At 46.2% G+C, this 14649-nt stretch overlaps 1 long non-coding RNA gene across 1 annotated transcript in view; it reads left to right on the top strand.

The window, feature by feature from the left end:
- Positions 1 to 14649, top strand: part of LOC117183208 (uncharacterized) — a 135369-nt gene that overhangs the window by 100061 nt on the left and 20659 nt on the right. The window lies entirely within an intron of this gene.

Genomic DNA, 14649 nt, shown 5'->3' with positions numbered 1-14649 from the left:
GCAAAAAAAATAAAAAGAAAAAACTAGAAGCAACAAAAATAATTGTGCCATTCTCGTAAAAAAAATACGAAACAAAAAACGACAAGAGGAGACTTGTTCAAGGGATACGAATATGTGGATACCCTTGAAAATAAATATAGAGTTTATAGGGGGGTCTTTGATAGTGGTATGGGACTTTGTAGGGTGTCGAATATCCCTAGAACTGATCGGGTGGGTATAGAGTAAAAATCATGGGGTAGGAGTACATATATAGTATATCCTTTCCAGGAGTTTAAACCAAACTAAAAGTCAAACGAAAAAAATTGAAGGCGAAAACGCGCGAAATTTATGGCGCATCTTTGCGCAGTAACACGCACGCATATAACGGGCTATAACTAGTACACACACACACACACACACATACACTGACACTGCGAGACAGGGAGAGAAAGTGCTTCTAACAGTACTTTGTTTTAGTTTAGGGCACAATGGCCGCCATCGCCATCGCCATCGCCATAGCCATCGCCATAGCGGGCCACACTTCAGTCAATAAAACGCAGGCAACAACATAAAATGAATGGAACAATGGCGCCAGCAGCGGGTTCCAGGACCCGGAGAGAAGGATTCCCCATAGTTAAGCCTAGGCTGGAATGTATAGACCGAGTCCTGGACCTGTCCCCCCCTCCCCCCTTAAAGTTTGACCAAGAAACTTTTGTTCAGCTTCTATCTGTATCTGCACTTAGTTGCAGCTAATGGGGGAGCCCTGCCCCTCCCCCCTGCCACGAAAAGAGGCGGTTGATATGGGGGCTCGGTGGCTCGGTGGCTCGGCGGCGGGGGGGGTGTTGGCCCAGAATCAATCATCAAGTTTAAACGCATTACACAGAGCGTTAAACGATAAGCAGCTTTGTTGCATTTGCTGACCTGCTCCATCCTGTTGCAGAACAGAAAGATACATACACACGAGCAGATACGAGATACGAGTATCTGTACCTAAACCAGAAACTGTTTTGCTCCTCATCATCAACTCGAGCAAGTTTATTGTGCTGCAACCACAAGCAGAAAAAAAAGGAATAAAAAATAGAAAAGAAAGCAATAATACGCTTGCCTTGGCTCGTCTTGGCCAGAGTCCCTTATATTGTATAGCTGGTGATATATATACCATTCCTCTGGCAGGATTTACGAGCGTCAGCAGCAGGAGCAGCAGGAGCAGCGCAAGGACCTGCAGGAAATAAGCAGAAAAGCAGAGTTGTCTCTATTTTCAAGTGGAATCGCCACCCAAGGGAGCCCCAAGTGCTCGATTGGAACAATTGATTGGGGGAGTAGTCGAGCCAAGGGCGGAGCAGGGACACTCGAGAAGGTGCAATTTGTCCAGGTGCAATGTAATTATCGATCAAAGGGATTCTAATTCGTCGGATAGACAATCGTTGCAGATAATTTGCACGCACTCTGGGGTTCATTTCGGTCCTAAAATGTATCCGAAATTTCATTAAAAGTCTCTTCTTGTCTCGGTGTTGGTGGGTTGCAATTATTGGTCGAAGGGGGAAGAGAGATACTTAACACTTCCTTCGCTGCATCTTGGACCTATCCAGATGGACTTTTTCCCCAATTCGTGGACTAATCTATAGTTTATTTCCCCCAGAAAGTACCGCTTATAATTACGCAAACTATTGCCTTTAATTTACTGCAAATACTCGTATTATCCGCTCACAATCTAATTGGGCATTGGGTGCCCAACCCCCCCCCCCCCCCCCCCTCGAAGGTCCTCGAAGGATGGGGCCATGTTTGGCTGTGCTCGTAGTGCTGTTTGCCTGTTCCGCCTGACTCTGTGTCTCTCTGTCTCTCTGTCTCTGTGTGGTTACAAAACTATTTATTTAGTTGGTCATTTTGCTGTTATTTGTATTTGTAATAGAGACACACACACACACACACAGGCACACACAGAGAGGCATAAATGCCTGCACATAAACTGTAATATATACAGTGCTCACCAGCTATGAGGCTTGCTCTCCAACTATTCCATATCGTCTGGCAAACACTGGCATTTCTGGTATCGTATCTCGTTCCGTGTGTCACCAGAGAGACGCACATCCGGTCAGCTCTATAAATTTCCTGTTACTTCCATCTGTGTTTGGACTATGGGCTGTGTGTGTGTGTGTGAAAATGTGAGCGTATTTATTTATTGTTGGCGCTAACTCGTGAGACCAAAAAAAAAAGAGGAAAAATTCTAGGGGCGGGCGGAAAAACAATGAAAAAGAAATACTAAAAATGATATAAAAATGTTAGTGGGGCAGGACACTGACAGCCGATACAGCTGCACACACACACACACACACACACACAGGAGTGTGTGTATTGGGGTATGCGATTGCGGGTTTATGTACGAGTGTGGGTATTACGATTATTGAAAAGAGAGAACCAAAAAGTAAAACAAAGTCGTAGAGAAAACGGTTGAGAAGAGCCGAAACTGTGGATACCCTAGCTTATATTCTTTTGATAACTGGAAAATCGGTATTTGTAATTAAATTTAAATTAGTTGTGTGGTATTTAAAGGTTACAGCTTGATTGCAAACGATTTATTTCATGTTGAGATCCAATTGTGGCGATTTCAACTGGATTATAATATTGCTCAAGACGGTTTGCCTTGGGTTCAGCACTCAGTTCTTCACGGGCTGCCATTCCGCTTAGCTTATGTTGAAATTTAGAATATTCCCCTCATCCGAAAGTGCTGATTGGTGCTATGTCCCCATTTTCAGGCGCTCAAAGTCAAACATGAGTCAAATTAAGGCACCACCAGGACTAGCGAATGATCCAGATTCAAACCTGTTCCTTCAGTCCATTCGCATATTCAGTTCATGCTTCTAAAAGACATTGTTCGGCGAAAAAGTGCACAATACAGTGGCAAATCATTAAGTATACACCCAAAAGAATCGATTCGGTTTTCTTTTGCAAACATCTTGCTATAGCCATGGTACCCTCTTGCAGAGTGCAACAAAACGAAACGAAACCAGGAGCTAAATGAACGAACAAAGTGCGGAGCGTAGCGGATATCAAAGTGCGATTTATTTTTATTAGTTCCGGATGTCAATGTGTGGGAAATTGAGAAATTAGAAAATATTATACAAGCTCTTGGCTTGTTAACGCGCACCTAAACACCGAGGCGCACACCCACACACACACACACCCACACACACGCATAGATTTACGAGTGTATTGTGCCAGAGCCCTCTCTCCGCTCCGATTTTACGGGTGTAGTATATTTTATGGGCGGATTTTATGTCTCCACTCGCTGTTGCCTTGACCTTTGGCCCCCTCGTGCCCGATTAGGCCCAACTAAAATTATAATGGACAGCAACTAATTTTGATTTAGTTAATTGTTTGGCATTTAAATTTGTTTCGCCTGATTTTGACTCTAATTGAAAAATAATAAATAATGTAATTGCACTGCAAAAGTTAATTAAATGGAATAATTAAAATAAATATTTTGCCCTATGACGGGGATAAGAAAATAATAGTTTTGAAAATAAACCATGTAATGGTCGTTTAATGTAATTAGTGGATGGATGGACACGCTTCTGTAGAATGTCTAAAATTACAAATTACTATAATTATTTACTCCATTCCATTAACCATGAAGCCAGGACATCATTGACACATCCTTCAGTGGCATTCAAATCATTTCAATCGTCAACGGCACACCCCATGGCGCCTCATTAGACAATGTTTTGCATTTCGCTGTCTATCGAGTGGTCTATGCAATTGTTTAATTATAATACTGCCTGCAGGAATAATCGAATGTCGGCTGCACACAGTCCACAGTGGTAACCGATGCCTATTTATTAGCGCCCATTGCAGGCACTCGTTGGTACGAGTGGGCGGCGGGGGGTGTGGCGTAAGCTTGCATGTGGCATTCAAATTTATTCAAAACAATTCTATTCAAATCGCAAAAAACTAATTCGAGGCACGTACTCTTCGAACAAGCAGCTTTTGCTAATAAAAAGCCACGTTTGGCCCCATACCCTTCCCCCTCTCCCCCTTCCCGGCTCTATGCTCATCTATTGTACATAGTAAATGTCCAATACACACGAATCTCTGTGTGTGTTTGGTTTATATTTGTTGTTTAGTTTTTGCCAGCGATTCACAATATCGTAGTCCTCTACGGGCAAACGCCCATTTCCATGCGGGAGTTAACGAGAATATTTTCCATACTGCCCAGCAAATTATAACATGTTTGCATGTGTTCGTTCGAGTATTGCTAGTGTTTTTCATACTCTCCCAGAAGGTATTACGATATTGGGAAGATGTTTGCCATGCAAAGACAGCGGCACTGCAGATGCTCCACCATTCATTGGAAGGTCTTTTATAGAAGTGTCTTGAGGTGGCTTGGAGAGCAGTTCTTTGTACATTCAAGCCTGTTTCATCTCTGGCAGAGTATCTTCTATTTCGATTCACAAATGTATCTGCCTTTTCCCTGTCTGCCTCCCATTACGAGTATTGTATTGGCTCTGAGGGCACATTGTTGTAATTATGTTTAATTTTATTGCTGCCCTCAGACACTCGTATACATTTCGCTGTGATTATTCGGATTGTTGCCTTTTTTGGGTTCTTGGTCAGCCGCTAATTGTAGAGGGTATGCCGGGCGTTTCGCTGATTGGATCGGTTTGTGCCCAAATTAATTTGTGTTTCGGCGAACCAATATTTTCTTAGTTGCACAAACTAATTTCATATTCAATCAATTTTCAACATGTGGCACCCAGAACGGGGCCAGACTTGCATTTGACATGAATGTTCCTCCTCAAACTGGCCACGCCCACCGCAGGCCAATTGATATGTCCCCGGAGTGGGGGGGGGGGGGGGGGGTGAGAGGAATCCGCAAAAATCCACAGACAGCCGCTGGACCACTGACCAGAGTTGCCAAACGGCGCAAACATTTCTCTCGCTCGCTCTCCATCTTTTTTTCGTGTGGCGGTGGTGGTGCTGCTGCTGCTGCTGCAGTAATTGAAGCAATAGAGGCCTCTCCACTCCACGCACTCCACCCCCATCCCCACCCCCACCGCCACGCCCACACATGGGAAATGCTATCAATATTGGCTGGCGAACACTTTTTAAAAGCCACGCCAACAGCTACAGATACAGATACAGCTACAGATACAGATACATCCATCTGCCTGTGCGCGCGGGCATTCTTTTGGCATATCAATTTTCGCCCCAGATCGAAGGATATCTAAACGACACGCCGCTGTCGAGGAACACCATGTCACGCCGTCTCTGTGGTCGACATTTCGGTGCGGAAAATGGAAATGGAAATTGGAAAATCGATGTGTCCCCCCTGGACGTGTCTCCACTAATTAGCAACTTAATTAGGAGCGAGCAAAAAACACTTTCCAAAGAAAACATTTTGCACTTTCAATAACAATATATAAATATTGGCGGGGTTTTCTTGGCTCTCGCCTCAAAATACATAAATATGGGAGGCGTTAAAAGGCTTTTTCCATTAAATATGCATGAGAGTTGGCATAATTAAATTATGCAAAGGCTGCGGCCGCGTGCCAAAACTTGTAATACTCTAATTTACTAACTGGCAAACGTTCAATAGCGAAAGTTTGTTTAGGCCGCCGAAATATGGCCGCGGCCCTTTGTAATAATTCAATTAAAACTTGGAAACTTATCTCCGAGCCGGAGATAGTCGAACAATTAATATAAACTGTCGGGCTGCCCGGATTCGGAGCCCACTCTCTCGGCATTCCCACGGCAGCAGCTCTTTCACTTTTCTCCAATTTCCACCACTTAAAGTGCGCCCAAGAAAAAAGGCACCGAAAGGCAGGGGGGCGGTGAGGGGGGGCGTCCAGAAAAAGTGAGGAATTATGACTTTCGCAGCGGCAATGCGCCAAAAAGCTCGCTGCAGAGCCTCGTAAGTCAAAGAAGCCGACATCAATTCGGAGCTGCATGACTGACTGCACTAATAGCACTCGAAAGTGCGATCCCAACTTGGCAGCCACTCGAAACGGAATTGAGGAGAACTCAAATTACACGCGACACTCGAAAAATTTATGCCCGAAAACTTGGGTCAATAATTCTACTCGTTCAACGAAATTAAATTTCCAGCGCGGGGCCGCATCGCATCGCTCTATAGAGATGGCCCTGCTAATCCATTGTTTGACTTGGGACATTTGTCAGATGTGCCACTCCCACTCCCACGCCCACTCTGACTCCAAGGGGCAGGGGGAGGGGAGGCTTGCAACTTTATTCACGACTTGAGAGCCTGAAGCCATTCACGACTCCACACAGCAGCGAAGCCATCGTTTGACATCAAGCCAAACGAAAACAAAACTTGTGGAAAGAAGAAACGGGAGTCTCTGCCTTGGCAAAAATATTTCCAAATAAAATGGTCGCAATGTGCCGGAAGTAAGTCGCAACTCCGGGGAGAGGACGGACACAGTTCCTGGGGGAAATACATTAAGCTAAGCAGTGAGCTCCAGCGAGGGCACCGACTCCAGTGCTAGTGGAGCCACTAGTGGAGCTCCTGCTGCATTTGTATGCAATTTGCGTTCCATCTTTGCCCTTTGTCTTCGCCGAGACGACACTCCTTGGCCCTTCCGCCATTGTCTCTGTCAGTGTCTGACATCATTTCTGCACTTTGAATGCATAATTCGCCTAATCTTATTAAATGATCGGCAAATAGAGAAAATAGAAAATCGTACTTCTGCCGAGAAGCTATCTTTTAGATAAGGATAAGCTCTCAAACAGAGACTTTGTCCTGTTGGCAGCCCCTAAGACTTCAACTTAAAGCCCAATCGGCTGTGCCCATTCGACGGCATATTAAGCTAATTTTAAAATCAATTCCGAACAATAGCCAGGCCCCAGAGCAGGCCAGAGCGGGCCAGAGCGGACCTGACAGACCACACATTCCACTAAATTGGTTAACCATTGTTTGGCTTATATCCTGTCAGGTTCTGGGCCTGGGGCAACAATCTCCTGAGCTACAAGAGACCATCTCGGTTACAGAGATGCTTCTCCCCCCCCACCCGCCCCCCAGGAACCCCCTAAACTATTCCGCCCCTAAAACCGTTTTCCTCCGCCCAACCACTCACACAGATGGGGGAGCAGAATGATTATGACTGACATTGCCTGTCCCCGTGCGGGGCTGCCCAGCTGCCCAGCTGCCTAAGACCTGAAAAGCCAGAGTGGTCTTCTGTTTGTGTAAAAACAATTTCTCTGGTTCCATATCTGGGGCCTCCGGGGCTCTTAAGTGACGAAATATCAAAACCCAAAACGGGTTGTCAAGCGAAGCAGAAGCCCAGACAATAGGAAGTCGGGGGGCTCCAACTAATGAGTGTGGGGGATGGAGGCCTGGTGTCGGGTCATTCAAATGAGATCCATTCAGCTGTCGCCTACGTGTACATGTTGGCTCTGGCTCTGGCGCTGGCTCTGCTTCTGACTCCCCCTCTGGCAGGACAGCCTGCCTCCGAGATGAGCCTCAAATCGAGCGTGAATACTTTTTTGGCCAGGCTCTTGCCTGTTTGGCTGCTGGCTGTCGGCGGTGCCCGAAACAAAGCATGCGAAAATGTCAGATAAATATTTCAAGGGGCGTATACACTCCTCGTCCAACGAGTACACTCGCTCGCACTCGATTCCCCGGCCTGCCTGGCAGTCATTCAAACTTCACTTGCAGATTTACTGCCGGCTGCCAGGAGTCAGCTCAGTTTAGTCACTGCCAAGACAGACCTCAAGGCTGCCAGATATATACATATATATGTGCATGTATTTTAATTAAGATGTCTGCAGAAAACAAGTGTTGATGCTTCCAATTAGACATAGTTACAATTAAACAAACAGCACAAAAGGCATTTGTCAGCTGCAAACAACAACAGCAACGACAGCAACAGCAATAAAATATGCAATTATTTTGGGGGAAATGCTCTCGAGCAGTACAGAGCCACTGGGACTGGGCCTGGGACTGGGAGATGGGGCTGGCAGCTACCGAAATTTGCACAATAATCGTAACAATAATTGCATTTAAAGCAAAGCCAAATATGTTGAGACACCGCACGACACCGCAAAATATGCAAGAAATCCCTCGAGTCCTGAAAGGCATTCGCCAGCCCCCGCCGCTGCGTGTCGCCTCGTGTTGCTTTTAATTATATTTTATGGAAATGGGAAATAGGAAATGGAAAAACTGCCTTGTTCCGACTGCTGCTGACAAGTCATCTTTACAGGAGAAACAATTCCCCAAAAAATACTCGTATGTTTCTCTGCATTTCCACAATGCCCGAACAGGTGTTGGTTTGACCAACTCTCGGCCAGAATGCAAATTGCTGACAAATTTCCCAATATCACTCCCCCGGGGAATCCAGGCATGCTGCCCCCTTTTATACATACGCTTTCAACTGCACGGAAACTACGAGTAGTTTTCCATGACTTGTAAATGCCTTCCCAGCATAAGGTTTAGCTTTTGATGCCTGCCCGGCTCTGGGCAAGGAGTAAAATATAATTATTATCGCCCCCCCAATGAATATCCTTCAGCAGAAATGCCTGTTCTGGCTTAGTTTCCCATGAAATTTATACCAAAAATATTTTTTAATAAAATAAATAAATATTTATGGCTGAGCAAATGGAGTTGGCTTGACTGGATGTTCCCCCAAAAAACACACAACTTTTGAGCAGTTTTTTTGTTTTGTTTCTTTTTTGTGGCAAATAGGTTTCAGATTTTCCGATTTGCACAGATTTTGCGGCTCACTCGGGGGAACTCGGGCCAGAGAGCATTTTGTCGTTGAAGGGAAGTGCATTCTATTGGGCTCTGGCTCTGGCTCTGGCTGGCGTAGAGGAGTAATTGCACAGCACAGCCAGTCAAAGGAAACAATTTTGCACTCTTTCTGTTTATTTAGCTAGGCAAATAGCATCGAATCAAACTCAAATGTGGACTAAAGATTATTGGCAGCAAGTTTTCGTGCCTCATCGGAGCAAACATCATCAGATGTGCTCCTGTGTTTGCTCAAAGGAGAAAGTTGTGTGGCAAAAGTAATCAACAGGCGGGAGCCCAAACAAAGTTTACTCAATATTATTCCTCAATAAATTTCTTAAAATAAAGCAAATGAAAATATGATTTGCTTTAAATTTCCACGAAAATATTCTCCTCTAGCTAAACATTTCCCTTGGAACTTTCCATGCCGTTAGGAGTGCGTGACATGATGCAAAAAGTTGTGACAGTTGCCAGGCAGCCTCCGCCTCCGCCAGGACCTCACCTCCAGGAGTAAGCCCCGTTAACGCCTTGACACAAACTGTCAGATAACGATGACGATGCCAATAATGTTGATGCCTTTTTCGGCGACTCTGTTCGATGTCGCCTGGCTGTTTAAAACGCTGTTTACGACTCTCTCTGCCTCTCTCTGTCGCTCTGTCGCTGCGTGTGTGCTGATGTGTGGGCCTGTGAAATTGGATTCGAGCGACAATTGACAAAAGTTGTCACCCTCTGGCCCCCCGGCCCCCCGAAAAGCTGTCAATCAGAGGGCAAACTTCAGACTCCGCCAACAACATAAGCGACACCATCGACCCAGGACTGAGCCGAGGCTGAGCAGCCACTGTTGACACTCGCGATAATGATGTCAAGCGTGTTGTACTTAACAAACGCCACTTAAATGTAACGAATACGGTACGGTGCCACATGCCACATGCCACCAGCCACCAGCCATAGAGATCTCTTCTACTGCGGGCCCCAGCGATTAACGCCTCAGTGGCGTGAATGGAAATAACTTTTTTCCCATCGACTGTTCCACTGTTTGGCGGCTATTGAGCCCGAAAATTGCCATTTAAATGGCCTTTTTCCAGTGCAAAGTCACGGAGCTATGATTTATTATATCCACTTGTTGATCTCTTTTTGTTTGGGGGATCACCAATGATGATGATGATATGAGCATCTTCTTTGGAGCATAATTTGAAAGAAAGTCCGGGAGTGACTCGAAAAGCCAAATCTCAGCTTTAACATTCATGAATGGAATAAAACCAAAATACAATATAACACGGAAAAAGTGATAAACATTCGGCAGACATTATCAAACAGATGTTGCCACTTGCCAGTGCGGCAGGAGGCAGGAGGCAGGAACCCAAAGTGAAGACGTGCCCGACGAGTTCGGGTGGCCCGATGATTACCCCAACCGAAAATAAAATAAAGAAGTGTATAAAACACGAAGTCAAAGGTATTCCATCCCCACAAGTGGCAACATATGTGGCTGAAGCACGGCACAGCCACAGCCACTGCCACAGCCACTGCCACAGCCACTGCCACAGCCATTTATTGACACAAGATTGTCAAAACGTACCTGAGCCAATGGAGGACGAACACGTTTCGGAGCACTCCCCGGGACCGGGACTGGGACCAGGTCGACGTCGACATCAATTCAATTAAAATGGAGCACTTAATTTTATGCCAAGTTCGCCGCACTCAAAACTCTACCCTCCACAGCCGTAGCCGGGTAGCCGGGCGCCCTGGTACTACCTCGGTACGGGCATGATTCCGGGTCGATGGCAAATCAAAAAGGAATCGCGCAGGCAGCTTGTCTGAGTGTGTCCTGAAGGGTGTCCTCGAGGACTGGAGCAGGAGCTGGAGCCGGTTTCGGTGGTAAGCTTGTGCCGTGCATGCGATATGAGTCAATAATATTGTAACAGCTGTCTGTTTGGATCCCTCTGGTCCCACCTGCTCCGTCCCCCCTCCTCGTGGGCTGCCAATTTCAAATGGAAATTTAAATGTACGACTACCCAAGGCAAAGCAACGGTAAGCAAACACAAACACCAGGACACCAGAACACCGGGAGATCGGGAGACTGCCGACAAGGACGAGTACACGGACCAGAACACGCACTCAGCCATGGGCGAATGGGTTTTCGGGAATGAGTCTGTATGCAAAATGGCTGATAATCAAAAGTACCGCTCACTATTTGACAGTTGATTTGGCAGGAAACGAGTGCATCACAATGAGGCAGGAGGACCTGCGCCTGGACCTGGACCTGGACCTGGTGCTGCAGCACTCAGCGCTGCGTATACGTAATATTTGAAGAGCCATCAATGCAAAAAATGGTGAATCAGTGTTTTTACTGGTTTTATTATTTGCACATTTGCACCGAAAACTCATTCGCATCTGCTTTTCCCTCAACGAATGTGGAAAATACCAAAAACCGAATGAAATCGCACAACAAAAAGGAACAGCAAGGAGAGACAGTGCGTCCTGCTGGCGGATGGTCTATGAAAAAACCATTTAACTTTGTGCACTCGCAGGCAAAACCGGCACACCGCATCACACATTAAACATAGGCAAACACAGGCGGAGGACACTCGCCCAGGAGCTGTGAGAGAGCTGCAGAGAGGGCGACGCAGGGAGTCACACGCTCGACAAAATGCGAATTTGTGGCCCGGCCCCCGGCAGACATCCTCTGCCCCAATTCGAAACAGGAGGGAATATGCCCCAGTTGAATGTACTATTTTGTTGCACACATAATTAAAACGAGATCAAGAGGACTGGCACCTGCCATCGCATTTGTTTGGGATGATTCCTCAATGATTTTGGTTATTAATCCATTCCTGAATGTTAATTGTATTTGCCTTTAATCTTGTTTATTTGAATTTTAAACCACTTCATTCATTAGTTTTCTATTGCAGTACGAATATATTCTGTATTTGCTGCTCACATGATGGTATCCTTATATGATCCTTGGCTTAGCCTCTCCCCTTTCCTTGTGGCTTCAGCTCTTGAGGCTCTTCAACTCGCATTTAATCTGATTACCTAGTCACTTGGTTAATTCCCATTAATGTCAGAGCATCTCAAGTGCGTTTATCACATTATGTAGAGCTTCCTTTTCCTGAATTCCACTTCTCCGTCTCTCTGTCTGGCTTATCCTCTCTCCCGTCTGCAGAATCTTCTTTGTGGCATTTTTGGTTTATTTTTTTTTTTTTTTAAACTTCCGAAACTACTTTTGTCTCTCTGTGTCTCTGTCTCTCTGGTTTCCGCCTCACCTCAACCAAAAACAAAATGAGAGTTAGGAAATTCGACTCGAAAATTCGTAGTTTCGTAGAGCAATTATATGGCAAAAGAATCTCCGTTTAAGACGGCACAAGCTGCCGGGGAAAACACACGACAATTTGTTTTCTGTGTGCGTGTGCACATTGTGGGGCGGAGGGAGGGCGGAGGGCGGAGGGAGGAGCGAGGAGCAGCACCAGAGATTCTCGCTGGGAGATAGGGAGAGGGCAGCAGCGCGAATTCCCTTTTAATTGGCGCTAATTAAAATTAAAAGCTGCACGAAATTGAATATGAGGCTGGCTTCCGAGTCCCCCCTTCCCGACTCCCCGACTCCCCATTTCCAGACTCTATCAAGCAACCAAAACTGTTATTACTTGCTTGCGCTGATGTGGCAGTATTTCCCCCAGCAAACCCCCCCCCCCCCCCCCCCCCCCCTACCACCGAACCACCCCGGAATCCCCGAAACTTTCCATTTCGCCAAAAGCATTTTGTAATTGCTGTTGTTGTACTTGTATTTTTAATTGCTGTTTGCTGTGGCGTCCGTAAAGTTTTGTCGCTAATTTGTTGCGCCATTTGCACGCAGAGTGGAAGTCGCTCTCACACAGATACGCGCACACACACACACACACACACGCGCACATGCGGAAGCAAACACGCATCCAGTGCTGCAGTCAACCGGAAATAGACCCCAGGCTTCCCCGTGTTCGAGTATGTGTGTGTGCCCTGCAGCTGTTTAGTGCCAAGAAATTGAATTGAATTGAATTGACGGCGGCCATGTGCATAAAAGTTGACTCTCGTTCGCCTTTTCATGGCCACGCCCCGAGAAAAAAGTTTGGAGTACAAGTTTAATGACTTTTTGGTGGACTTATCGCCAATGGCTGGCCACAGAGCCGCACAAGCGACATGTGATTGCTGCACAGAAATTCGAGTGAAAGTTTGCCAAAGCCAAAGTAAGCCAAACCGTTGCCAGAGGAACGTTGCACCAACAAATGGGCCAGAGAAATGCCGTTGAGTGGTATTGGATGTGCATGTAAAGTGTCTGCCGAGTGCGTTTCAATGGAATACACTTCGCGTGGAAGCAAATCAATGATGAAACGATGAAAGTAAACGGTCTGGCATGGCAGGAGAATGGGGATACAAAGGAGTTTAAGGAGGCCAACAGCTTCAATAGCTAAAGGCTCCAAGAAGTTGCCAAAAACGCCAGCTTCCGCGATTCGTTTGCCAGGCACCTTCTAGGGAGGCATATCTCATTTAAATGGGTCCCATTTTTTCCACTTCTTAATCAGAGCACATCTAGTAGACGTCTGCCACCTAGGGCTGTTTACTCAGATTAAAAAACAAACGGAGAGAACGAGTCAGTCGTAACGGAAGCCGCCAGAAGCAAACTTTAAGCTTAAGCTGTTTATATTATTTTTCAATTTCAGAACCTGGCAAAAAAGGGTTCGACAAAGCGACAGAGACAGAGATAGAGAGAGAGAGAGAACTTTAAAACAAAAGAAAGAATATTGTCAATGCCAATCAGAATGTCAAAGTGCAACTTCTAAACCGGAATAGAAAGAGAGAGGGAGAGAGAGAGGGAGAAGGATAAATAAAAAATGAAGGAGCGGGTGTGCTGGGGGCCAAATGAAAAAACCTAACCAAGCAGCAAATGCGGCAAATAGGATTAAAGCCAATCTTCTAGAGCAGTCCCGGCCGTCGGGGGATATACATAGGTATTAACAAATATGTAAGCTTCGTGTTGGGGAACTGCAAAAAAGGTGCGCCATTCCATTCCGACAACGAAAAAGAAAGAGAGAGAGAGAGAGTGACAGAGCGAAAGAGATGGGGCGAGAAAGTCAAACGTATGTTCTAGAACTGCCAGGAATTTACAGTTAACGAAGCATGAAGTGGAGTTAGAAGCGGGACAAAAGGCAAGTACGGGGTACGAGGCACGGGGCACGGGGCAGATGGCCCCACCGCCAGATAAAGGAATTCAATCGAAGCTACCAAGTTGACAGACTGGAGCGTGGCAAATATTTGGGAACCAGAAGCAGAAGCAGAACCAGAACCAGAACCAGACGCAACAGCAACAGCAACAAAACGAATGACAGGAAAACCAAAACCCAATCGGAGACCAAAGTGCAAATATTGCCTGGGAAACGCTTTGCTGTTTGATTTCCACAGCCATGAGATTATCATCAGAAAACCATTAGAATTTTTATTGAATTCCGCACGCATATAATGCCCACGCTCACGCCTTGTACTCCATCCCTCTCCGGGTTATCCGGCAAAACCGATACCACCAGCCAGTCACCACAAGGAGCTAGAGATGGGATACAGGTATGGGTGGAGCAGAGAGCGATGGGATGGGAGGAGTTCCTGGGAGAACTAATCCACCAATCCGTGCCATTAACATGATTATCCCACATCACGATTACTCGAATTCCATTTCCGCTCACGCTCCCATCGCTATGACAAGTGTGCACACAGTCGATGCTTTCCACTTCCTCCCCCCAATATTGACACACGCGAGCCAAACACCAAGCAAGAACAGCAACAACAACTAAGCCGCATTGAATTATGTGCCTCGGGCGGAGGGACAGAGAGGGAGAGAGCGACCCACCCACCGGGAGACAGGCACCGACCGACCGGAGAGTATCCCAACACTTTCACGCGCATTTTCGTTA

Source organism: Drosophila pseudoobscura, chromosome 4 (assembly GCF_009870125.1).
Source record: "Drosophila pseudoobscura strain MV-25-SWS-2005 chromosome 4, UCI_Dpse_MV25, whole genome shotgun sequence".
Taxonomy (NCBI): domain Eukaryota; kingdom Metazoa; phylum Arthropoda; class Insecta; order Diptera; family Drosophilidae; genus Drosophila; species Drosophila pseudoobscura.
This window is presented reverse-complemented; position numbering and strand designations above follow the sequence as displayed.